Consider the following 27,929-nt stretch of genomic DNA (forward strand, 5'->3'; position numbering starts at 1 on the left):
CATGTAGGGGTGTCTATTTGTAATGCATTTAATTTATTAACTATGCTATTACAAGGGATAGTGTCAAGTGAGATCAAAATAAGCTGTGTGTACAGTGTGACCACTGTCAGCAGCTTCATTACCTTGTCAAAGAGGTTAACCAGGTCCGTTATACAAGATCTACCTTTAACAAAACCAGAATGTTGTGGATCAAGCTTGATGAGAATTTTAATGTTGATGTTAATCAAGTCTCTTATAATGTGCTCCATGGCCTTCCAGATGAAACTCATCTGGTTCATGGCCCTATAGAATGCCATGTTTGTGGGGTGGCATCACCATTGCTCTACATCATACTTCTGGGAATGACCTGTGGCCAGGGTCAGTTTAATAGCTTATGTAAAGATTTCACCAGGGTCTGTCTGGTACTGTTAATCAAACAACTGGATATACAATCTCTCCCCATGGAAGAAGCATTCCTAATCTTCAACATTGCTTTCAAAACATATTATTTAGTGATTATGGGGTCTTGAGAGTTAAGATGATTGTATAGCTTTGGATAGCAATCTGAAGTGATATGTGCTCTAAATGTATTTGCTAGGATATTGGCAATGTCCACTGGGATTGCGTAGGATTTCTTATTCAGTATGAGTTCTGCACAATGTTGACTGTCGTTTCTTAGTTTTCTAACACAACTAAAGAAGGATTTCTAATTATTCTTCACTTCATATCCCAACATGAGTTAGTAGGCTGCTTTAATAGATCTAATAATCTTTTTAAAATTCTTAGTAAAATTCCTAACAACTTTTTGGCTTGGTGGTCTATAGATCTGCTGTATACACTGAGCTTTTTTCTTTTTATTGTAGATTTTATTTATGTTGGTAGACCACTAGGATGGCTTGTTTTTAAATTTCCAATTATATTTGCATCTGGATATAACTGCTGATTCTAAACCTTTATTTATGTTAGTATGAAACTCCTTGGTATATCTATCTGCTTAGTCAATGTTAATGTGAGACATCTTTTTTAGATTTTAAGGAAATTTGTGCACTTGAAGTCTTTGAATTCTGACATAATTTCAGGGTGTTCAGAAAAAAGGTTAGTAGCTTGTGGTCTGACTTAATAAGAGAAGGAGTTACTGGGAAGTATGCATAATGACACTACATTTGTAAGTACCAGGGAAAGAATATTTGACCTGTAGTTCAGCGGATAACAATCTGGTCCACTGAATTTTTATTTATGAGGCCTAAAAATTTCTTGACACATGCTATATTTATAGTGTACGTACTCCAGTCATTTGATGGGTAGTTAAATTCTCCCAGAACGGAGATGGAGTTACTGTGGAGTTATGCATAATGACACTACATTTGTAAGTACCAGGGAAAGAATATCTGACCTGTAGTTCAGCAGAAACTTCAACCCCAATCCCTGGTGCTACTATTGATAAAGCCCCTGAAGATGTTTCTGACAGTTTTAACAGATTCTTTACTGAGACAATTCAAGCCCTAGCTAGCCAACTACCTCCTAGCTCCCCTGGTCCTGAAAGTAGCACCCCTAGAAACCTACTCGCATTCAGCTTCCAACCAGTTGCCACTTCACTTATCCATACCTTGATCAAAAAATTAAAACCCACTACACTTTCTGCTGATCAACTCCCTGCCGAGTACCTACAAAAATCAGCTGATGCTATTGCTTACCCCATCTCAATACTAATCAATCCAACCATAATAGAAGCTAAAATTCCCACCATCTGGAAAATATCCTATGTAATCCCACTTCACAAAGGAGGCAGCTCTACTGAATTCTCCAATTATAGGCCAATAGCTATACTCTCTCCACTTGCAAAGATTATGGAAAAATGTATTCATAGACAACTCATGCACCACCTAATCCAGAATCACCTTATGGCAGACACTCAGCATGGCTTCCGTCCTCATCACAGCACTACTTCAGCCCTCCTAGCCTTTACCAACACCATAAACCATAATTGCAACAATAATTGTATATCCTCAGCCCTCTTCTTGGATCTTTCTAAGGCATTCGATATGGTTGATCACAGACTTTTAATCCATACCCTACAAACATTCTGTCTAGATACTAGAGCCCTTCAATGGTTTCAATCCTACCTGAATGGTTGACAGCAGGCTGTCCTCTGGCAGAACAAACTCTCTAACCTCCTACCTAACACCCTTGGAGTACCATAAGGCTCTATACTAGGGCCCTTGCTGTTCTCCATCTTCATTAACGACCTTTATACTGTCATCCCAAAAGTCAGCTCTATCCAATATGCTGATGACTCTACTCTGATTTGCACAGCCACATCTCCCATAGAGTTATGGTCAGCTACCCAGACCACCTTTAATACAATAGAAAACTGGCTTTCTGAACATTGTCTGATCCTAAATCCCAAAAAAACTAAAATGCTGTTGTTTTCACCAATACATAGGTCTACCACTTTCACCTTTATCATAAATTCAAATGATGGCACAATAATCTCCCCTGACCCCTCTACAAAACTATTAGGTGTCATCATAGACAATAATCTAAAATTCGACCTACATGTTAACCAAACTATCAAAACCATCAATAAAAAACTAGGGTCACTTTACAGAATAAAAGCCTTCCTAACCCCTCCAGCTAAAATTGCCATAGCTTGCTCTCACCTTCTTTCAACCCTTCTGTATGCATCCCCTCTACTCTCGAATTTAAACAAGACTGTCCTTAACAAACTCTCAATTTGCTACAACCACATTGCCAGATTTGCCACTGGACTGCCTTTTAGGACACATCATTGCATCAATCTAAATCAGCTTGGGTGGCTTGAACTACCCAGCCTAATCCAGTATAACCAACTGATTATGGCTTATAAAATCCTCTATAATCCGGACAATACTCCTGCACTTAAAAATATTATCACACCCTATAACAATCCTAGACCGCTCTAATCCTCTAACAAACTACTAATTCAGACTAGCAAAATTAATAACACAGCTGGTGACTCTCTCTTTGCAAACTCTGTAAGTAGATCCTGGAACTCTCTTCCAGCTGATATTACCTTACTTTCCACCTTAGGTCAATTTAAAACTAGACTCAAACAGCATTTGTCACTTAACTGGCTATGTCAATGTATCAAGCCTGGCTAACTCTCTCTAGAATGTGTAAAAAATCTGTTAACCAGTTTACTGTGTAATTTAATTTAACCCTGACTTGCGCTCAGGATTAACTCTAACCTGTGGAACTTGTTTAACTTGCTTACTTATGTAATCTCTGTAAATAGTCTGTTTGTAATATGTAATGCTGGTATTATGTAATGCTGTATCTGCTTACCCTTGGAGCTTTTCTCCCCAGGCCTCCTCTGAAAATGGACATGCATCCAGTCGGACTATCCCGGTCAACAAATGTAAAATAAAATAAAATAAATAAATAACAATCTGGTCCATTGAATTTTTATTTATGAGGCCTAAAAATTTCTTGACACATCATATATTAATAGTGTAAGTACTCAAGTCATTTGTTGGGTAGTTAAAATCTCCCAGAATGACGGAGTTCTTATTCATGTGGATCTCATCTTTGACATTTTGGAACCTGTTGTAAACTTCTGGGGTCATGGAAGTAGGTAATAAACTAGTAGTTGGTTTTATTTAGTATGATTTTGTTTGCCTAGTTTACATTGTTAAAGGTTTTATATGTAACTATATGTAACTATTTCCTTATGGCTTATGACTATATGTTTAAATCTCTTCTCATATTTCCAGCATACTAACTATTATGATATGTAAATACATAATAATCATCTAATGTTGTTAATACCAGGTATTAGCTCCTCAGAATATGCTTTTGTAATTTTTTTGTTTGTATATTTGCATTTGTAATTTTTTAATTCTAATTGTATAATATTTTTGGAGCTTTTCTCGCCGGGCCACTGGTGAAAAAGGGCTAATTTTTAGCTCAGCCAGACTTTCCCAGTTAACAAATGTAAAATAAAAATAAATAAATAAAATAAAATAAAATAAAATAAAAGGCTACTTTGTATTTTTGCATGAAATAAGTTCTGGGCACTATTTATGTGAAACCAATTCAAAACTGACCCTGACTTTGCAAAATCTCCATGACCATATGTCATTTTGATTGTTTTTTAAAAAATGTGCTTTTTTGATCATCACCGAGGGCTGCTCTAATTAAAAAATAGCACGCATTTGAGTTTTAAACTTTCTATCTCCAAGAAAATGGATGTTGATGTAAAAATTGTTATTGTAGCAATTTTCTAAGTTAATAAGAACAATACTTAAAATCTGTCTCTAATCTGAGGCCTTTTTTTTCCCTTATTATTTTTTGGCTTTGTCTTCTGAGTCTAATGCTAAGAGGTTTTAATGCATTTTTTTATCATTGTCACGTCAGGTATTCACAATAAAGTGGCTAAAACTGGTGGGTGGTAGGCTGTTTGTGGATGAAAGTAACTGACCACCTTGTCATTTACTCAGTCAACCATCTATTTTTGCAGGAATATCATGCATTTGTGTGAAACAGGATGAAATACTTGTGAGAGAGCTACTGCTCATGTGGTACAAAGTTGAAAAGTTGGAATCACATAACAATTAATTGTCCCCGAGTTTTCTGAATATCCCTTATTTTGCCTTATATGGGTTTCTGGAAAATGTTTGAGAATTGCAGTCTCTAAATAATTATAAACATTTCAGTTTCATACTTTATGCTCTTCAGAAAATGTTTGCCAATGTAAACACTTGTATTCTAGCAACTTTAAGTATATAACACAATATTTAAAATCTGTCCCTGATTCTTGGCCTTTATCCTGATTCTTTTTCTAAGAGGTTGAAAAATATTTTTAATACAGTCAGATGATGTGTATGTAGCAATGTGGCTATAAATGATAGATGGGTGTTAATGGTGTGTGTCACTGTCAATATCTTACCTTTTTGTTGCTTGATAAGTAAACAGCATGGCTTTGCAGGATTATTGAGCATTTATCTGAAATTAGTTGGAACTTGTGCTGCAATGTATTTGTTTGAAGCAAATATGAAATACTGTTTTGTGTCCTTAACTATTATTATAGTCTGACATCCACAAAGTGTACCCTATCAACAATGAAGCTATGATTGCTAAGTAAGAGACTTTGCAGGGCTAGTGTGTATTAGTGTAAAGCAGGTGCCCATTTTTTATTTTATCTCAGTTGGGCATTTGAGGTGTAAACAGCCAAGTGGCTGTTACTGATGGTTATGGACAATGGAGGATTATAATGATGGCAGTTCAGATATTCTTAAATCAGGAAGATGAATATAAACAAACGTGCATTTATGCATGTACCCCTAAAAAGTGCACATGTGTGTGTGGTTCATGGCCTGAAAACTGCCAAGGGCTCAAGGTACTTTTAATGTGCTACTGGTCTAAGGTTATGTTTTGAGCATGCAAAGAATGAAACTGATTTTCTTTTGTAATTATTTGGTGATGACCTTGTTAATGTTGACTTGTGGCTCAGAGCTTTTTAGGTAGAGCTCTCTCTCTCTCTCTATATATATATATATATATATATGTATGTCTATGTTAGAATGTCAAATGTTCATAACATCAATGTTCATGACATCAAGCCCAGAAGACTGAAATGGCACAATACTGAAATGTTGTAACATGGAACTTCAAAAGATTGCACAGTGCAAGTGGGAGATTGTGCAAGATCGCTGTATCTCTGGGTTTATTGTTTTGCCCATTCCCAGCTGTAGTGCAGTCTCAGAGTTGGTATATATAATTAGCATGAGATGTGGGGAGGGACACAGCCACCCATATGAGGGGTGAAGGGGGTTGCCCTTTACAAAAACACTTAAATGCCATGTTTGAAGTTCTGTGTTACAGAACTTTGATACTGAGGCATTTCAATCTTCTTAGCTCAATGTTATGAACATTCAACAATCTAACATAGACCTACATCTATCTATATGTATGTATGTATATCTATATATATATATATATATATATATATATATATATATATATATATATATATGTGTGTATATGTGTGTGTGTGTGTGTGTGTGTGTGTGTGTGTGTGTGTGCGTGTGTATGCATATTTAATTTATTTATTTAACATTTGTTTACCGTGAAAGTCTAACTGGGACAGATCCTATTTTCAGTGGAGGCCTGGGAAGAAATGCTCCAGATGCATGTCTTTGGAATGTGGGAGGAAACTGGGCACCTGGAGGAAACCCACATGAATGCAGGGAGGACATGCAGACTCTGCACAGAAGGCATCTCAGTGAGAATTGAATTGATTGAATTGAAGAACCTCTTGCTGTGAGGTGACAACACTAACTGCTGCACCACTGTATATATACATATATACATACATATCCACACACAGTCACACACACACACACACACACACACACACACACACACACACACACACACACACACACACACACACACACACACACACACACACACACACACACACACACACACATATATGTATTATATATGTATGGAAGTCTTCCATATTGTTGAACATCCATAATATCCAATATTTTTAATGCTGATAGAAGTGATTGAATAGTCATACAATTGCTTTTGTCAGAGTTACTTTGGTGGAGGTTGAAGAACAGCAGTTGGGAGTTATTTGCCTTCACCCACAGTTGTGCAGTCTCAGAGTTGGTATACTTAGTTAGCAGGTGGTGTGGGGAACCAGCCCCTACATGGGGGTGCAGAGTGGCTTGTCTCTACAAAAAATATATATTTTTTTTAATTATTTCAACTTTAAGGCTTTTAAAATCTGTTTTACAGTTCACTATTTTTGTACTTCAGTATTTTAAAATACACACACAGAGTATGTTACGAAATATTAATGTGCAGAAACATGGATGAAAGTAATGTCATTGCCTGCAAATCAGCAGCATATGTACTCAAAATTAAAAGTGCAGAAACAATGCCTATTGAAAAAGGAAACAGTCAATTTTCTATTCTGTTTATCGAAGAAAAAAAAAAAGACCACAGACTTTCAGAAACAGTTTGAATAGTAGTACTGTTAGGGAAAGTGTTTTTAATAACATGATATTTAGGGTTGGGGTCAGGATGGGTTTATATCATTTCAGCAAACACTTCATTGAGCAAACTGCTGTTTATCAAAGTGAATTAAGTGAAAACTCAATTAAGTGAATGCTCGCTTAAGTGAAAAGTTTCCAGGGGAAAAAACAGTTGTCCACCCACCGATCGTAACAAACAAAACTAAATTTAAAACTCTACAAAGTGAGGAGCTTTGCCCCGCACACCCCCCTCAATGTGGCTGTGCCCCCACCCCCAACTAAATATACCAACTCTGAGATTACACTTCCGTGGGGAAAAGGGCAAATTTATGAAGTATGGAAATTATCACACACATTAATGGAATTGCATGAGGCTGAGTGGCAGATCAGACTGGCCGCAGATAAGAAACCTGGACAGAATGAGTTACTTAACATTAAATGTTTTTTATTATCACAGAGATTTCAACATTTAATATTTGATGTTGATTCATTCATTTTATTACTTGCTCTTTTTACTGATATAACTGTCTACATTTAACATATTATACGGTGGTGTTTTTAAAGATAATTTTTCCGTGAATATCAAGTGTTTATTGGTTCAATTTAGGTCATGTGATTTGGGGATACAGGTTTTAAATTTGGGTACAAGGGATTTGTTTTTATTTCTGAAGAAGTTCTTATAATAATAAAGAACAAAAGCACGAAACCTTCAAGCCTCCTTTGTGCTATCAGTAGAAGTTGTTTGGATCCCTATGAAATACTTTGTTTCTTTACTTTATCCATTCTGTTAGTTCACTTTCAACATTATCTTTTGCTGCTGTTACCATAGCTGCTGTCTTTTTGTTAGCCTGCTTGTACTGTGCCTCTTCCACCTCTCCAATCTCTCCTTTTAACCTCTTTTCATTATCTTTTACTTTAATTTCTAACCTCATGCTCCTATGCAGTGAGATTGGCCTTCTTCTCTTTTCACCTCTTTTTGCTTCCTCCTCACATCGTTGTCTGAGTGTTTCATCCTTGACCTATTATCACAACCTGTTTATTTTCTCACTCTGATCTCACTTTCCTAACTCATCCTTGAACCACTCGCCACCACAGCATAATTTAATCCTTTAATGTCTACACCGTCATCTTTGCCCTTTTCATTTTCACCATTCCCCGTATTCTATATATAATACACTATAATCACTATTAGCTAATGGTGGTTAAACCTGGAGATCCATGACACTCTCTTTCTCCTACAGCATGTGCATACTAGTCTTAAAAGATCATTATGGCAATATTAAGATTGGACTAGAGAGGCACTCTCCTCTAAACAACAGTACTTAAATGGTGCTAGAATTAACCTTTTTCCTGTGGGCAGCATTAACCCCACATTCCCATGCACTCCTGAGCTACTGAAATTTGTGATAATGACAATGAACTTATTTAGTATCGTATGTTTAGAATAATGCTCACTGTTACATACTTTGGCTGCACAGATTCCATTCTTATTTCCTAGTTAGCATTTAAACATGTTTATACAATGGTAAGATTTAAGTGCGTTTCTATGAGAAAGAAATATATGTGCTGTGGAACATTGTAGGGCGATATCTGTCGTGAATAAATGTTTGAATAGTGACTAATACCCAGATCCTGCCTGGGCTTATCTGTCTCAACATATTAACAAACTCATAAGCTCTTCTTATGACAAACTTTGAGCAATGTACATGCGGCTAAGAATAACTCAAGCAACTACGAGAGCTCAAATAATAAAAGGGCAGACACATATACATGGACCAAGTTTCATGAACCTTGTCCTTGCCAAGTGTGATACATGCTTTAAAGCTGAGCAAACCATAAGCACATCAAGCTAGGCTGCTATGGACTGTACAGGCATGGTAGACATCATCAGATATAAAGCAGAGGGGCTCCATTCATAGATGAATAGTTTCCTTGATAGGCAACAACCGCAACATGAACCTGACATAGTAGGTATACTTGTCACAATACAACTTCATGGGTGCAAAAAACTAGCTTTTACAGCTTAGGCTGTACTCTCCGAAATTCACCCTATCACGTCAGACTGGAATGATAAGTGCACAAAGAATTAAATGCTAAAGGGGTAGAATATGGTCATGGGAGCCAGGCAGTAATATTTATGTGTAAGGATTTATACCAAAATTGACTTCACCCTTAATAAATCACTAACGAAAAAATAAACCTACTTCCTTTAAAGTTAATGAAACATCAAAGAAAAACATTAACTCCAAGCCCATAAAAGTTAATATAACATGAAAGAAAAGAAATGAACTTTGCTTCCACTAAAGTTAGTAAAACAGAAAAGAAAAAGATTAAGTCCACTCCCTCTATAGTTAATAAAGCATCAAAGAAAGTCTACTTGGCAAGGAATTGTGTTGCTCCCTATCACATGCCAAGATTGTCTGTATTATACCTGACTTCCTTATTGACCGTTTTCAAGTCTACATTGAATAACTCCTCAGTGAGGTTACCAGTAAGTCCCATGACTGGAAAGTAAAATTGTTCTGATAGGACACTCAGCCCTTTCTCTGTCTGTCTGTTGGTCGGCCTGTCTGTCTATCTCCCTCACTCTCTTGTGATATTCTTCATGGTGAGTGTACTATATTCTATCAAAATTAGTGGACTGAGTCCTCTTCACCAAATTTTTACAGCTAAATGACATGTGAGTTTATAGAACCTTAGGGCTAGGCTAGGTTCTATTTCATTGAGAATGCATTTTCTGATTTCTACAAGCAAGCTTCAGTGAACAGTATTTAAGGAATCCTGCTGTGCTGAATTTTGTTTCAGACAACTGTGCTCTACCTCTCAGCAGACGAATGGACACCTATTTAAATGTTACCTACAGTTGGTGAGACAGTTAACTTCTGTAAAGCTTTAAAGTAACTTTTGTTAAGATACTGAACTATTTAGCCCGCTGTACAAACAAGAGACTAAAAGGAAACTGTTCAAAATAACCCTTTAATCACATCACTAAAAGAAGTAAAGGGCATGGCAAACAATTAGCAGAGAGTGAAGCATACCACATGCAGATTTTAGTCCTATAGGTAATTTACAAAACACACATAAAGAAAATGAGAGTTAAAATTCAAATATTAAAATCTACACTTTTTCCTTTGTTGTTCTAAGCATTCTGGAAAGGAATTATGCTCATTTTATCTCAGCAGAGCATCTTTCACCATTGACCCTACCAATAAATGCTACAGAATAAGTTAATATACAGTTCTCAAACCACAATATTTGAGGAACAGAACATCTTTAATTTTGTCCTACCAACAGACCTCAAGAAATAAATCAAGTTATTTTAAACATCTGTGAAGTGGTAATCTGTCTGCATCAAAATGATTTGCAGTCTGTTAGAGGAGGAGAAAGGGAAGTCCTTTTTTGCAGCTTATGGTACCTCTAAAACTCATATACATGCCTGCATGCTTATCTAGAAAACCTGTTATACAGATGGTACTCATAGTAGAAGAAGCACTAATTTTACCCATCTTGAATGTTAGCTGCAAGACTGCAAAAGATCAACACAGCTGCCCTTACCTACAGTGCTCTTTCCATCATATACTGACTAACTCTCTGGATATGCATGGTTTCTTTACAGATTCCCTATTTTTTACCAAATACAAAGTATGAATATGGTCACAATTAAATTCAGAGATCAGAATCTCTAAAGAATTGATGATAATTTTTAACAGTGAAGCCAATAACACTGTCCATCACTCCATTCTGCTCTACAAACCTAATGCTTTTAATAACAGCAAATGCTGCTTTGGTTTGAGATCTACTTGCAGGCCAAAATTCAAAAGGTTATATGGACTGCTGCCATATTTCAACCTATAAGACAGCCACAGGTGTTCTGCACAATTCTCTACTGTGTTTCTTCCTTTTCCAAGTTTGTTATATGAGTGTGAGAACATTCTGGTACTTGAAGCATCATGTATTAGCTGAAGATACTACAGTTTTGGTTTTATCCAAAGGTGCAGAGCAAATGTAAAAAATCCTGCATTTCTTCTTAACACACTTAGAATTATGGTTTCCAAAGCATTTATATTCACCTCCATTAAAATAATGACAGCAATATGTGGTTACAAAATGTCAGATCTGAAAAGACTTAAACTGGTTCGAAACACAGAAGGAGTTTTGCAGCTGCATACAACTGGGACATGCCTATTGCAATGCATGAATTATATTGACCATGAACACAAGGCATTGACAGAGGCAAAGAAGTTACTTCTGTTTCTGTCTAGATCTTGATAATACTGTTTGATTCCCTTTGCAGCAGAAAAAGTTGTTAACATCCTTTTGATACCACATCTCTTTGAGATAACAGAAAAAATTACCTCCACTGCCACAATCTTGCCAAAATGACCACAGTCATTTAAGGAATGCTTCATTCTGCGCATCTTTCCATCCACAACCCCCCCCCCCCATTTTTCCACATGGGTTTGGGGTGTCACTTCCAAAGAGACAATCATCTATTAAGAAGAACATTCAAACTCTGCACAGAAGGTACACCAGCAGAATCAAACCAGGGAACCTCTTGCCATAAGTCGACAAAGCTATCTGCTGTGCCACTGTGCCACCTATTTTATGCATCTATCTGTGGCATATACTCTGTAGCTATCTTTAGTCTTCATTCAGATTCCAAAAAAAGATACAAATTGAAATGTGACTTGCTATGTGAATCTACATATGATATGTCCAGGTAGCAGAGAATAGGATAACTGTTAAGGAACAGAGAACAGGACAGTTGCTATTAGCGGTACCTAAGAGAAAACAAGCAGCAAGGAATGCAGCATTTAGCTTCCCTGTTTTAGTGCCCATAGACATCTGAAGCCCTTTAATAAGGTAAAAGATCGCATAGATGAAACAGTGCTTGCATGAATGTCAGCTGAACATCCAGTCACATGTACCAGCTCCCTATTAGCCTAAGCTACCCGCTCCTTTCATGTAGAACCAACACGTACTTTGCATAAGCAAACTGTTAAATGAAAAATGTTGCAACTATCTTCTTCTTTTATAGAAAAATGTTACTTACTGACCTAAACGAGGCTGTCTTTATAGTGCATTAAATATGTGCCTCAGACCATTGTTATGAGCAAAACTGAAAGCCATAATGCCATGACAATCCTACTCCTTCCATATGGCTATTAGTTAAATTCTAATATTGTAATACCTTCTGTATTTTTGTGTTTTTATTATTATACAAATAGCAGTACAATGTTATTTTGGCACTTGAGCCTAAATACATTTTAGAATGTAAAATAAACTAACAAAATAAAGCATAAAACTGCTACAAATCGTTATGCAACATATTTAAAATTTCACAATTTTATAGAGTAAAACCGCACAAAGAGGTGTATTTTTGGATGCCAACTAGCAGATGATTTCGGGAGGACAGAAGACTAGCAGGAAGAAGTGGAACTACTACAATTCTTGAGCGGCAACACAGTAGCCATTAGTAGTCCCTTGTTAGCCCAACGGGGTTGACACACTGCTTGATGAAGCACCAATAACCCTTTAAACAGCAAGACTTAAGTCAGGTAGGATTTAGTGGACAAAACCAAAATGTTAAACACTGACTACAAGGACACCAGGAGCCAATGCAGATGCTACAGCACAGGTATAATGGGAGGTACCTAATTCTGGATATGCATTTCTACACTGAGGGGAGATGACTCCAGTTGGGATCAGAAAACCCAAGGTATAGGATTTTGCAATATGCTAAGTGGAACAGATTAAAAATTGGAGAGCTATGACAATGTTCTCTGATAGAATGAAATGTATTGTTCAGGCAATGCTCCTAAGATGAAAATATGAAGAATCTTTCAAAAGATATCTTCTTGTGTCTGAGTAACAACATATGGACTAGGAGCATGCCTAGTCATAATCTTTTTGTTTTATAGTGGTCTTTCATTGCAAGTTGGTCCTAAAGGCCATCAAGAAGCACAATCTTTTTTATACTGCAATAGTACTTTATTAAACTAAACTAGCTATGTAATAATGTGTTAAGTGCCTCTAAAGGCATAGCATTCTTGATATCAATAGAAAGTTTCTTTCACTGTAGTAGAATCTTTTGTGTGACAAGTCTCTCTTTTATTTTAAACTGTATCAAATTACTTTCTACAATGGAGCAAGCAGTTGCTACAGTTTAGACCACATAGAATGTGCTACAGCACTCCAGTTTATCCGCAAATTCAATGCCAGTATGCATTTAAGAATGATCGGGATCATCCAACTGTGTCCCCCCAATTTTGTTTTAATTTTAAACTGTGGCAAACTGTAACAAACAATTGCTACAGATGTTACTTTGCATAGTGCTAATGTTTTAGTTAAAAAAAAAAATATTTTAAACTATAGCAAACTGCTTCCTGCAATTGACCAGACAGTTACTAAAGTTTAGACCACACAGGGAGTGCTACAGCATTCTGATTTATCCACAAATGTAATGCAGGTATGCATTAAAGAACAATCTGGATTGGCAGACTGTCTCTCCCAACATTTTGCACCTAGGGCAGTTGCCCCTTTGCCCCATTCCAGCTATGCTTCTGAGATCTAATAATGTGAACAAAGTAACATTTTCCAAGCCTAATACATTCCTTCACAGTTCACCATCTCTAGCCTTATAGGGCATGCTTAATGTTTTCCCCTATTAGGGTGTATTTTAATGGGTCTACTGTATATATTCGAAAACTCACTTCTTCGAATATGAACAGTAGACCCACGGTAAGGTGAAAGTGCACTTCAGCGAAAGTGCATTTCCATGAACATCGGTTCAATGAACCAATAAAGAACACAGTAACATTGTTTTCACAGGGGGGGCACCCCTCATGTGGGGGTTATGCCCCCCACACCCCCCTACTTAAATATACCAACTCTGAGGTCACACTACAGTGGGGAAACACTTAAATCCCCTTTCCCCACTGTAGTGTGCTTCAGCACCTGTGTTCCTTAATGGTTCGTTGAACCATTCTTTGCAGAAGTGCACTTTCGTGTAACCAAGAATCCACTATTCATTTTCGAGCAAGTGGATTTTCGGTCTTTTTCAGTAGATCCATTTTAATTTGTATAAAGAATAGTTCCTGTAATTTTTCACTTGGTGTTACCACCCTTAGCAATGGTATATGCTTAGAAAACTTTCTTTCAACTGTGTCAAAAAGATTAATATCAATTAAAGCATAAGCACAAGATTAGGAGTTGTGTTCAATAGTAGGTCAAACAATAAATTTATATAAATGTCTGAATGTAGTACAGTCTCTTGACCTTATTTTTCTGCGTAATAGACCCATTTGTCTTATTGCTTTCCACTTTATGCTTAACGCATGTTCTTTAAACCTAAACTTATTTATTATAATATTAAGGTTCTTAACACTTTACCATATATAAAACAAAACCTTGATAACTAATTCTGTTATCTAAAAATGGTCCCCCAAATATCATGACATTGTTCTTATCACAGTTAAATATTAGGCTTAAACCAGCTACCTTACCTCTTAACTGTCCAGATTTTTGCAGAATTTCCAGATTTTTACCTCATATTTTTAGTATGATCCTCATAATATTTGTGGTTTTCTGGCAAATCATTGAAGACTGAAGTAAGTAAATAATATTAAATAATGGCAGATATTCGCCTTTCAGATTTCATATCCTCCTGGAAATAAACAATAATTCAAAAAACTGTTATTCTAGCAACTTTCTAAGTTTATAGGAGCAATTTATAAAATCTATCCTGATTTTTGGGCCTTTGTCTCCCGATTATTTTTTGGCTTTGTTCAGACTTTTTGCACTAAGATTTTGAAAGGTATGCTAAATGGCCATGTATGTACACATGATAGATAGATATTGAAATAATCTACAGCCTTTGCTTCTGTAATTACAGAAATAATTTTATAATTTTTGGTGGTTTGGAGATGCAAACATTGTTTATGGCACTGGAATGTAGGAAATGCAATGCAGGTCCCCAGATATATCATTGTGGTATGACAAACGTTATCTTTCTCCAAGGCAAGTTTTTTCCCAGGATGGTCACCTGTTGTAGCCTGTCTCTAAACCACTTGTATGTCTATCTCACTAAATATTGATTGATATTGACTGAGATCAAGGTGTTTCATTTTTCTTTATGAGGTAGTGAAGCAAAAGCCTTGGCCTAGTCCAGATAGACTACTAAAATAGGTAAATTTAGATCTGAAGCTTTAGTTAAGGCATTATACAAGTCAATCCTAATAGATAATGTAAAATGACCATTCATAAACCCATTTATTTTATATCAGTTGACAAGTAGTAATTGCAGTGATTTTTTTAAAGCTATAATTTACAGAATTTAAATAGATGCTAGACTTTTGAGCCTATATTTATTAATACTTTTTTGTCATTATCCTTAAAGATAGGAACAACAGGTAACTTTTTTTCCAAACACCAGGAATCTGCCCCTTCTCTAAGAAATGCTTAATTGAAGTAATCAATTGCATTACCAACTTTTACTCTTGCTTCATTTAACAAAACGACTGTAATAAGATCTGATGTCACGTGACCAGCCATCTTAATCCTGCAAAGTGTTGATGTGATATGTTATTGGAAAATAAGTCAATTTTATTTCAGTGTAGTCTATTTCATACTTCCTAAATTACTTACTACATACCTCTGCAAAGTAATCGTTAGAAATTTTACCCATATGTGTGGAAGATATTACCAGATTAGAATACCACACAACAAGGGCAACAGGGCTTATTTATCGTTGACTAAACTTTTTCACTTTTCTGTAATATACTTTCAATTTGTCTTTTTGAAAGGAAAACCTGTTAGAATTTGACTTGACTAAGTGAAATACTGAACTTTAAAATGTTGGCAATTTCTTTTAACTTTCATTTATTAGCAAATGGATGATGCACGTCATAGATTATGTAACTGTGCCTCTTTTTATTGAATATCCTTGTTAATCCACCATGACTGCAAAAGAGTGATTTTAACAGTTATGGAAATAGTGTTATTTTCCAGACACAATTGACATAAGGCCTTCAGTGTATGCCACACCTTGCTATGACATACATGTTGAACTGCATCTTGCCAATTGAAAGTTAAAGGGCACCATCAAAACCAGAACAATTTACTTTATTAGGATCATATTTTAGTATTTGTTTTATAGACAGAACAAGAAAGGCTAAAACAAATTGCCTGATCATCAGAATTACCAAGGACCTCAGGGTTACTAAGTTCTTCTGTAAGACCTTGTATATTTATTAAAACTAAATTTAAGATGTTGTTCCCCTGGTAAGTATTGTGATGAACTGAAATAATCTTTGGGGGAAGTAAGATTCAATATTTTAGATCCCAAATAAGAAGAGTCATAGCTACACCAATTCATTTTGGAACACTGAAGTCCCCTAAAAGAGTATTAATAATAATAATAATAATAATAATAATAATAATAATAATAATAATAATAATAATAATAATAATAAAATAATAGTATTGTTATTATGATTATTGTTTAGTTAACAACATACACTCCAGTCTATTTCCACTATAAATTATTATAGAAAACAAATGTGTCTCAAAGCTAGGGACATGAACGTCTTACAGCTCAGTTAGATTGCCACTCAGAACTGAGCATGAGCTCAGGCAAAGCAGCTGTTTTGCTGCTTACCCAAACACATTATTTGAGTATGATCAAGGTGGGAGTGTAAATTAGGGCACCAGTCAGAAAGGGAGTTTTAGTTTTATGGAGCAGAAGGGCATTTTCAGGTTTATAGAGTGTGAAGGAAGTCTTGTGGTTAGGGAGCAAGGAGGGAGTCTTATGATTAAGGACTGGGAGCATGATTTTAGGTTTAGGGAGAGAAAATGAAATTTTAGAGTTGGGGAGTGGGAAAGGAGTTTCAGGGTTATGGAGAAGGAGGGGGATTTTAGATTTAGGGTGCGGGAAGTAAGCAAAACACCCATTCACAAATGGAACAGTCCTTAGGTTGAAGCAAGCAGTAGCACAATCCAAAATAACACAATATTAATCTTCTGCAAAAATACTCATGATAAAAAAGAAGATGAAACAGAACAATTCTGTTTATTTTCACACAGACAAGCACTTTCATTCCCCAATGAAAATTTCATCAGATATAAATTCACCAAATCAGTATTTCTTTTATACTAAAACAGCCCCTTGACATCATTCCAAAACCACAAGTTACAAGTTTTCTTGATCAGCTTTCTGACTTGGATTATTTATTGTTAAAAATTAAGAAATTGCAGCTTGATAATGTGTATTTTTTAGAGTGTATTAAGTTAAATATTGTACCTAAGGGACTGCACATGTGGCACTTTTCTACTGGATTGGTGGCTGGTTCTGAATTTCAAAATGAGCTTTTGGAATTGTTTAGCAAGCAAGGGATGGATTATATGAATGTAGTTGTGAGACATAATGAAAAACATGATAGAATCATTGACTAAACAAGTAACACAATTGGATAAGTCGATTTTACAAAACTCTCAGTATAAAGCAAATGAATTTGAATATGTACAGATGTTTAAAAGTATAAAAGATCAGCTTGAGGTACTTAAAAGTAGGAAGGTGTAAAAGCTTCTAAAAGATCAAAATGCTTATAAGGAGAATTCTGCTTATCCCCTACCACCTTGATCACAAGAATGGGGTACTACGTTTAATAATACTAATGGTTTTCCACCGGCTGTACCTGATGTTAATAGGGAAAATATGCAAGAGACTGTTTTTAGAGGGGAAGGAATAATCGTATCTCAGACGCTCAGAGCAGCTGAGAAATTTACAACAGAGACAGAGGTACCATTCCCCCAGAAGGGAAGTCCTTTCTATGAACAACCAACCACAACAGGGGTGCTACAGAGGCAGGAGGGGGAACAACAGAGGGAGGTTTTAGAACCAATGATTCTGCCAGATTCTGGTGCATATGTTCTGCCACTGGCTGAGGTAATTGTAAATAGTGAGAATAATTTTAAAGTATGCAATTTTTCCTCTGTGGCTGTTGATCGAACCTGTTGTGATATATTTGCAAAGGGTTTAACATTTGCCCCAAACAAAAAGATGGATTTACCTAATGCCCTGATAGATCTTAAATTATTTTTGAGAAAGTTGAATTTTAAATTATTATTTTATGAGGCTGAAGTGGCAGCTAAACCCCTAAGCATTTCAAGTACCTATAATCCCCCACTTCATGCTACAATTGAATTATTTGATAATCTGTGTGAACTAGATTTACGATATATGAATATAAATGATAACTGGATGAGAAATAATATGTCTTTCTTTGAAAGAGAGGAACTGAAAAGGTTAAGTCCTAATAATTCCATTAGGATAATGAAGCCAATAATGGGGGCAGACTTGTAGTTATGAATAAAAATGATTATGAAGGAAAACTGAAGGAAATTCTCTCTACCGAGACATATGAGCATAGTTCACTAAATCAGTTAAATGGGGCTTATAAGGCCATAAAAGGGGCACTTCATGATTTATTTATAGAAAGGAGCATCTCTATTTCTGAATTGAATTATATGGATGTATTCTTTCCCAGAATGCCAGTAATTTTTGCTCTCCCTAAATTGCATAAAAATGAGTTTCAACCACCCATGTGTCCAGTTGTAGATGTGAGGAGTTCAATAACATACCCAATAGCCAAACTTATTGATTTCAAGCTGAAAGACTCAGTGATGAGGGAACCCACAATATGTAGAGATTTGTGGGATTTTTTAAATAAAATTGATGGGCTACCTTCCAGAAAGATTTTGTATTCATCACAATTGACATTACAGATTTATACTTTGTTATCCCACATGATGTGGATGTAAGTTTGTTTTGTGATTTTTCTTATAGAGAAAGGCGTCCCATAATTACAAGCAAATGTGCTGGTACAATTGTTGGAAATAGTCTTATTTAATAATTTTATTTTATTTGAGAAATAATTGTATGTGCAGAAAAGAGGGGTGGCTATGTATTTCCCCTGTGCTGGTATATATGCGAGTGCATGTTAACGCAGTTCCTACTAGTAAGTCTACATATTTCTTGTCTGCTAACAAGTTGTAAAAGTGCTTACAGTAATACACAACACAGCAAGTGCATGTTAAAGCAGTTCCTCATTGTAGGACTGAGTTGCCTGAATTGTGTAGCAACTTAGGTGCATTTTAATTATTTGATTTTTAGTTTTACTTTCTGCTTTTTGTGTTTAAGACATGTACGGTTGCCCTCTCATACCTACTCAAGCCTGCGCACAATTTCATTGTTTAATTATCCTGTAGATATGTCTTTTTTTGTTGAAAATGTCACTGATTGTGCTTAGCAATTACTGTATATCACCAAGGATTAGAGTCTCATAAGGATAATCCCCAGCTACTGAAGTTAACAGCTGGGAACACTTGCATTACAACTGTCGTATTACTCCATGCTAGTTATTTTATCTAATGTTGTTTATCCTTTGAATACTACTGTTGTGATCCTGTTTTATTGTCCTGTGTAACTATTGTCCCTTACCCAAGACAGTCCTTTACTAATCAACATTTATGTTTTGTACATTCTCTCCTTAGCTATTCTCCTCCCATCATCTAATTTTCCTGCCTTTGAAACAGCCCTGCTGGGAGCCTCATACCTTCTGCAGTGCCTGACCTGGAACTGTGCATCTCCCAGAAACTTCCAAAGACCTAAAGATAATTATTTAAGTAGTTTCAGGCAATATACCAGTGCCCCTGTTAGACTGCCTTGAGGTCGCTCCTTCCCAGGGACACCAGCAGCAAACTCCCCCCCCCTACTCCTCTCTTTGTGACTGCTACTTATTCTCTCTTAGTTACCCTCTCTTCTATTCCCTCTCTCTCCTTCACTTTCTCAATGGACTTGTCTTTCCCTCTCACCTGTCCTCTCTCAGTCTATTAGCTCTGTACACCTTCCAAATTTTTTTTTCCTTTATTATTCTCTTCTACCTTCTTATTCCATTATCTTCTCTTTTTTCCTTCACAACCCAGCATTGCTGTGTTGCCAGCAATCTCATTTTTCACTCTTTGTTACCCCTGGTTTTCACCCTCCCCCTATTCCTATACTGTTCTTTTCTTTGATGACTGATTTAACTTTTCTGCATTTCTCCTACAGTTTCCTTTATACTTAACCATCCCTCCCCTTCCTGTCCGGCCATCCACTACAAATCCACTTCCTGCCTATTACCACTCCCTCACTCCAATATCTAACAAGGTTATCAAAATCACCTGTTATTCATCACTTGTGGAAATCTTCTCTTCCCACCTGTCCTGAGTTAGTCATCATGCAGCATCTTCTTATATCAGCAACATTACTCACTCTGCTCTCTATCTCTACCTCTTATCACTACTACCTCATAGATCCACTCCACTATTCACCTACCTCTCACTCATATTACAAATTTCCTACTACATCTTCCTTTACCATCTCCTCAAAACGATTCAACACTTCTACCATAACTCTGTATAAAAGACCCTTATTACTAGTTCTCAAACCATCCTATAAGACTAAATCCAGACTACCTAGATTCTATCTACCATTCACAACACTATCTCTTCTCACTAAAGACCTACTCTCCTCTGGGGACATCCACCCAAACCCTGGCCCCTCTTCCCCTCTCCACTCCCCCTCCTCCCCCCTTATCTATCTTAACAACCACCCCCTCACAGCCCTCTTCTAACAACTCACACAATCAACATTCGCTGTCTTAAAACTCAACTCCATGTAAACACTTAACCTTTTACTCAATGAATATTCAAAGCCTTGCTAATAAAACCGCCGAGCTGCACTCTTGGATAGCTTACAACACCCCTCACATTCTATCCCTATCTGAAACATGGCTTAAGCCACATATCTCAAATAGTGAAATACTCCCTTCTGGCTACAACATCTACCGCTCTGACAGACCTTCAAAGAAAGGAGGCGGCGTAGCCATCCTCTACTCAAACAACCTTAACCTTTCACCATACCCCTCTCCCATTCCTGATGTCCACCCAGCTGAACTACTCATTCTAAACTTTCATCTTAATCCTCACAAAAAACTTCCTATTGCTTCAATCTATCTCCCTCCTGGCAACAATGTGCCCATTCTAGAAAACATCCTATCCTGGTTCTCCCACGACATACCTTATAAGACTCTAATCCTTGGTGATGTCAATATAGACTGGTCCAAACTTTCTACTGGCTCTCCCCTACATATTCACCTTCATGGCTTCCACCAACTTATTTCTACCCCAACTCGTTTCCACAAAAACTCTACTTCCAGCTACACAATTGAGTAGGATAGGTCAAAAAAAGTCTATTAAGACTGGGGAGAAGGGAATGGCAAAGAGTAGTAAGATGGTGTGGAGCAGATACAATTACTGGTTTGATGTTCTTTCAGCTTAGCCTTGAAGGAATGTAGTGTGGTCATGGGCGCTGGAACCATAGAGAGAGGGGGGGTGCCCCCCACTTTTAGATCATACCTCTGTCCCTTTCCACATGCCTAACTGCTGCGATGACATCATGTCAGTGCACGTATTTCTGGCCGTTTTTTGCAAGCAAGAACAAACAGATTTATTCAAAGCTGCTGCCAGGAGGATTTATAGTTAGCCAAGCTGCTGCCAGAATTTATATTTGCAGAAGCCAAGATGCTCTGGACTGTAGGATGTAATTGCAGAGTGGAGCAGGACGGTACAGACAGAAGTTGGTGTGTGTGTGTGTGTGTGTGTGTGTGTGTGTGTGTGTTTGTGTGTAAATGCCCCCAGCAGGATACCTCCGGTGGCTAGAGGTACTCAAGCTCAAACCCTGTACCTTGGGTACAGGTAAAAAGAGCCTAAAGTCCCTAGTAACCATCACTTGCACATTTATGCCTCACATATTTGTTTTGGTCCTCTGGTAAAACAAGACCTTTTATTCTAGCAATTTTCTAAGGTTATAAAATCAGTATTTGAAATGTGTCCCTATTTTGGGGCTGTATTCCCCCATTATTGGCTTTGTTCTGTATTTTTGTGCTAAGAGGTTGAGAGCTATGGTGAGAAGTGAGAACTGAATTCACTAAATGATATGATAGCCATTTAAGTTGGTCTTCCTGTCTTTTAAGAAATTGCTGGTTTAGCTTAGTGGTATCGTGCTCTGACTGCAGTGCACATGCTTCTGGGTTCAATGCCTGGTGATAACATAACATTTTATGCAACCAACTTTCCAAAATTATACACGCAATGTTTAAAATGTGTCTCTGGTTTTTGGCCTTTTGCCCCTCCAATTGAAAATAAGTTCAAGAAGCTGTGCAACATGCCTATGGCTTACACTCTACTGTGATTCTGTATTTATATATTGTGTGTAGAAGTAGACTGTTATCATGGAAATGTTCTGAATAGGGTAGTTTTGTCATTATTGGTGCATGCATTTTGCTTCATTGCCTACTGGAAAAATGTTCAAACAATAAATTTAAAATGCAGTTGTGTGTGGAAGTAGACCTTATGATGGAAATATTCTGAATAGGGCAGTTTTGTCATTATTGGTTAATGCATTTTTGTTTCATTGCCTACTGGAAAAATATTTAAACAAATTTAAAATTCGCTAACTTAAGTCTAACAAGTGTGCTGTATTATACAAGGAATATAATTTAATACAATCAGGAAGGTGAATCAAGGAATGCATACATGTATGCATGGCCCTAAAAATGTGTTTGAAAACGGCCCAGAGAAAAGTGTGAAAGGCTCAAAATCATGGGCAAATTTTAAGCTTTACTCTTGTTACCAAAGCAATGGACGAAGGTAAAACAGTTCACACCACATTACCTTGACCTGGTCAAGTCTTTTGACACAGTCCCCTACTCAGGTGTAGTAGAAAAGATGAATAATATAGGAGCAAACACTTACATCGATCACTAGATGCATTGCTAACATGGCTCACGGGATGCAGGAGATCAAAACAAGGGAAGAGACCAGTCACCAATGGAGTCCCCCAGGGTTCGGTGCTGAGACTTTTTCTGTTTGGCATATACATCTCACAAGTAAAAGGAAATACCAAAGAGCCTTGGCCAGCTAAGTATGATATGACTGCAAGCTAAGAGAAGTTATTGAAACCCCAGATGACTTAACCATCATGCAGGAAGGTTTGTCCCAAATAATAACTGGTGTCAAAATCATGACAATGTCCTCTGAGAACTGATCCAATTGTTTTGCATTTGGGAACTTGTGTTTACAGTGACCTAACTTTTGACCAACATGTGCCCAGAGTCATAAGGAAGCCTTTCTATATTGCACAGCTTATAAACAAATTTATTGTGACTAGATCTAGAGATATTGTTGTCCCCCTTTACAAAACTCTCATTATGTCAATCATTTTGTATAATGCCCACTTTGGCATGTATCTGTCCAGCCCCATGCAACAATTGGAATGCCTTCAGAGATACCTTACTAAAAGGATACAAGTCCTAAACAATAGGTCTTGCATGGACCACCTCAAAGATTTATTACTATACTCAGTATCCCACAGAGTGCTTAGAGGTGACATGTCTGGCATACAAAGCATCCCCTGACATAATACAGATGAACCTACTGAACATCAGCAAGTCAAATGGCATCAGAAATACTCAGTCCAAGTATCTAAACTGAATGTTGGGGAGAGATGGATATATATCACAGAGGCTACCACTGTTCCGGAGCAGACTATCCATAAAAATAAAGCAATGCTCATCCATCCATATTCAAATGCAACTTGGATCTAAGGATGGGTAATAAAAAATGTACTCCAGGATTTCCCCTCATGCCACTAATGGACAGAAGCAGTTCCTAAATGCTGCATCCGTTACATGACCCCCTCAAATTATCTATGGTATGATCATAGTTGTTCTCACTAGGGCTAATATACAATTATCAGCCATGGGGATAGCTAAGACCAATCAGAAAATGTTAATTCAAGCACCAAAAGGGAATTCTCTAAGCTTAAAATGTCCTCCAAGTGAACCTGTGTTGTGGTAGCAAATAGTTATAAAAAAATTACCCTTTTTAGTTCACTAATGCCCCTGTCACCCTCTGCCCCCCCCAGTCTTTAACAGCTTCCAGAGCCCCTGAGTGTGGTATAAATCTGATTGATTCTGGAATGTTATTCCATGATTTGGCAATAAAGTGAGAGTACAGACTAACACTGTTAGATCTTTGAGGTTTGTAAATTGATAGTAGATAGCTGTGAGAAGAGTGTATGTTACAAGATGGAATATAGTATTGAAGTAGTGATTATGTAGTTTGTGAAAATGAGGAGCTGTATAATATTTTGTGTGTTAGTTGATTAAAGGTGAGAAGGTGGTGTAGAATGAGCCAATTTAGGGACTTGAGAACAGAGCAATGGTGAGAGTAGTGAGCTTGGCCTGTGGCAAATTTAGCTGTTTTATTATAACTTTGGCTAAGTTTTGCTTTGAGGGAAGAGTGAAGATGGGTTAGAAGGGAAGAGTGAAGATGGGTTAGAATGGGTAAAGCATATAGAAAGGAGGGTATGAGATAGGTAGTGGTTGCAGAGTTGGAGATGAATTTCTTAGGTCTGTACATCATGCCCAATTTTTGATTAGTTTTTTTTTTTTTTTTATGTTATTGTTGATATGTAGGTCAAACTTTAGATCGTTGTCAATAGTTACACCTAACAGTTTTGTGTGTGAAACCATATCAATTAAAGTATTATTCAGAGAAGTAATTGCAAAGTTAGAAGTATCTGGAGAAAATTGTCTTGGTAAACATAGTATAAGTTTAGTTTTTTTTTGGGGTTAAGTAGTAGATGGTTGTTGGTGAGCCAAGACTCAGTGGAAGTGAATGTTTCTTGAGTTAAGGTCTGTAGATGAGAAAGATTCCTGGTGCAGCAGATTAATGTAGAGTTGTTGGACTATTGAATTAGGGTGGTTTGTTTGGTGGCAGTATTAAGATGGTTAATAAAAACATTGAAGAGGAGTGGACCTAGTATTGAGCCTTGGGGTGCCCCAGTGCCGACTGGTAAGTAAGGACAGAAATTAAAGTTCCATTTGACAGACTGATATCTGTTAGAGAGATAGCTAGTGAACCATTGTAAGGATGTTTCAGGTAAGCCAGGAAGAGACAGTTGGGATAAGAGGTTTGGGTGGGATACAGAGAAGAAAAAATGTTTCCTGAGTCACAAGCCTTGTTGACAGTGTCAGTAAAGGATAGTAGAGCAGTGATAGTGCTATGTGCTGGTCTGAATCCATGTTGGGTGGGAGATAGAAGATTATTGTCACGTAGGTATTGAAGAAGTTGTTTATGGATACATTTTTCTAGAAGTTTTGATAGTGGAGAAAGTATATCAATTGGCCTAAAGTTAGAAATTCCTGTGGAGGTGCCATCTTTGTGGAGGGAAAGGATGAAGGATTTTTTTTTCACAGGGAGGGGACATAAGCTTCCCTGAGAGATATAATAATGATTATAGAGACTTGGTAGGCAATTGAGTCAGCAGCCAGTTTTAGGAATTCATTAGGAAGATTGTCTACAGAAGCGGAACATGGCTTGAGCTTGCACATGAGGGATTTGATGAAATATGTGAGAACTGGTTGAAGGGAAAATGTGGAGTGCCAGGTAAGGAGGCTGAGAGAAAGTAGAGGGTGGTGGAAGGAATTTGTTAGTGGTGGAAGCTATGAGAGAAAGTACAGGGTGATGAAAGGAATTTGTTAGTGGTGGAAGCTATGCTATCGATGATACAAGAGTTAAATTGATAACTATGTCAGGGGAAATACTATCACAGGAGGGTTAGGGGAAGGACTGACTTCCTATGAGTAGGATTTTTTGATAGTGTGCCAGAAGGCTTTTGGACTGGATTTGTCCTGACCTTGTGGCTTTGCACAGTATTGTTTTTATCTAAATTAGCCTGTTTCTTTACAAGATTGCACAGTGCTTTGAAATGCTGTAATTTATTATGAGTCTTATGTTTCAGGAAAGTTGTCCAGGCCTTGCCTTTTTTTTTTTGCATGAGTGATCTGGTATAGACAGAAAGCCAAGGAGTATAGCTGGTTTTGACTATTTTCTTTCTGGTGGGAGCTAAACTGTCTAAGATGTTTAGGAATGTAGATTTAAATTTTTCAGCTGCATTATCTAGTGGTAAGTATTTAAGGAAGGACCAATTAATGGAGTTTAATATATTTGTAAAGGTCTGCTGGTCAAAGTTGGATAGGTTTCATACTGTCTTGTAGGTATGTTGTCTGCATGAATGAAAGAGAAGTCTAGTTGTGCAGATGAGGTGGTAATCACTGATAGAGGTTGGAAGTGTTTTGGATATAGACAAATTGCTAGGAAGGGAGACCAAAATCCAATCAATAATTGAGCCAATTTGGTATGTGGAACTGGTAAAGTTTGGGTGAGTAATTAATTGAGAAAATCCATATAGGTTTATGCTCTCTGTGGGGAATTGTAAGTTAAGTTTCTGCCAGTCAGTGTTGATATCACCTAATATTACTGTTTTCAGAGAGAAATTTTTTTGACACCCATGATAGGATACTTTCCAGATTTGGTAAGTTATTTCCAGGGATTATGTATAAAGCTATAATCCATAGACTTTTATTGTTGTTTAATTTAAGGTAGGTGATCAATAGTTCATTTTCGTCAAAGGAGGGTATGGATTGCTTGTGAGGAGTTAAGGAGATAGAATCAGTATATACTACCACAACACCACCTCTTTTTCTTTTAAGTCAATCAGCTTTGAACATAATAAGGCTTGTAGGAAGTACTTCTGTATCTTTCATGTGCAGTTAAAGCTAGGTTTCAGTGAGTACAAGTATGTCAGGAGATTGAGCAGTTATCCAAGCATAAAACTCTGAGGTTTTGTTGCACATACCATGTATGTTTACTGAGATAAATTTAAGCATATTTTGTGAACCTGGAATATGGATTGATGATGGGAATTGAGTGATGTTGGGACTGGGTTTAGGTGGATATCACCAGAATGAAGGAGGAATTTCAAAATTGCATAGTAAAGGTAAGATTTAATTTTGGCTACATTTTCAGTAATTTTAATGTTAAACAGGTATAGCTGTGTCTGAAATAGTCTAGGTTTAAAGAACAGTATATTGTCAGTGTTAAATAGATGAGCAGTGGTGAGCAGGGAGAAGTGATTTGTGTTATTAGTGTAAGAGGTAGTACCTTTAGGAGAGCTTAGCATAGGTCAGATAGGGACTAGATATGATAGAAGTGAAGAGAGAGGGAGAAATGCATTAGCGATAGGAGAGTAAGGAGAAGAATTTTAGATTAAAGATTATTAGAGAGGCAATCAGAAGAACTACCTATGTGGATAATTGGAGGAGAGTAGTAATGTTTACAGAAATGAAGGAAGGCTAGTAGTAAGTAGATAGGATGCTATTGTGATATTAATAATATTAGTAGATAGGATGCTAGTGTGATTTTAATAGAAATATGCTGAGAGATGGAGTGTATGGCTGAGGAGGGTGGAGCTAACAGAGGAAGGGATGTGGTGTGGATAGGTTTAAATTTAGAGGTAGTTGGGTCAGGTGAGATTTGGGGGTAGGGTAGGGGAGAGAATTGAGGCTGGAGGGTGAACAGAGCTTGATGACACTCCAGAGACTAAGAATCTTTAAGTAAATACTCAGAAAAAAAAACTAGCAGTAAGGCAGCAGCAAATGTATTTAAAATGCTTGTTATGGGGCCAATCTAGTATTGGGAGCACAGTAGTAGGGTATATAATGTTTCATACACAGCATTAAAAAATATACGCTTAAGGTCATTCTGTACTCCTTAACTAGGCACAGTGGAATCAGACACTGCTGTAAGTACAATTCTTAATTAAATTAAGCTGACAGGGGGATAGCCACACTTGGGGGGGGGGTGCACACTCCCTAGATTACAAGTGTAAAAAAAAAACATAATATTAAATCAATTTTTCAAGCCAAAAACATTGCATATTGAATAACCGATTAATAGGAAAAAACAGTTTATACA

This window comes from Protopterus annectens, chromosome 11.part0 (assembly GCF_019279795.1).
Source record: "Protopterus annectens isolate FY-2018-M chromosome 11.part0, PAN1.0, whole genome shotgun sequence".
NCBI classification, from domain to species: Eukaryota; Metazoa; Chordata; order Ceratodontiformes; family Protopteridae; genus Protopterus; species Protopterus annectens.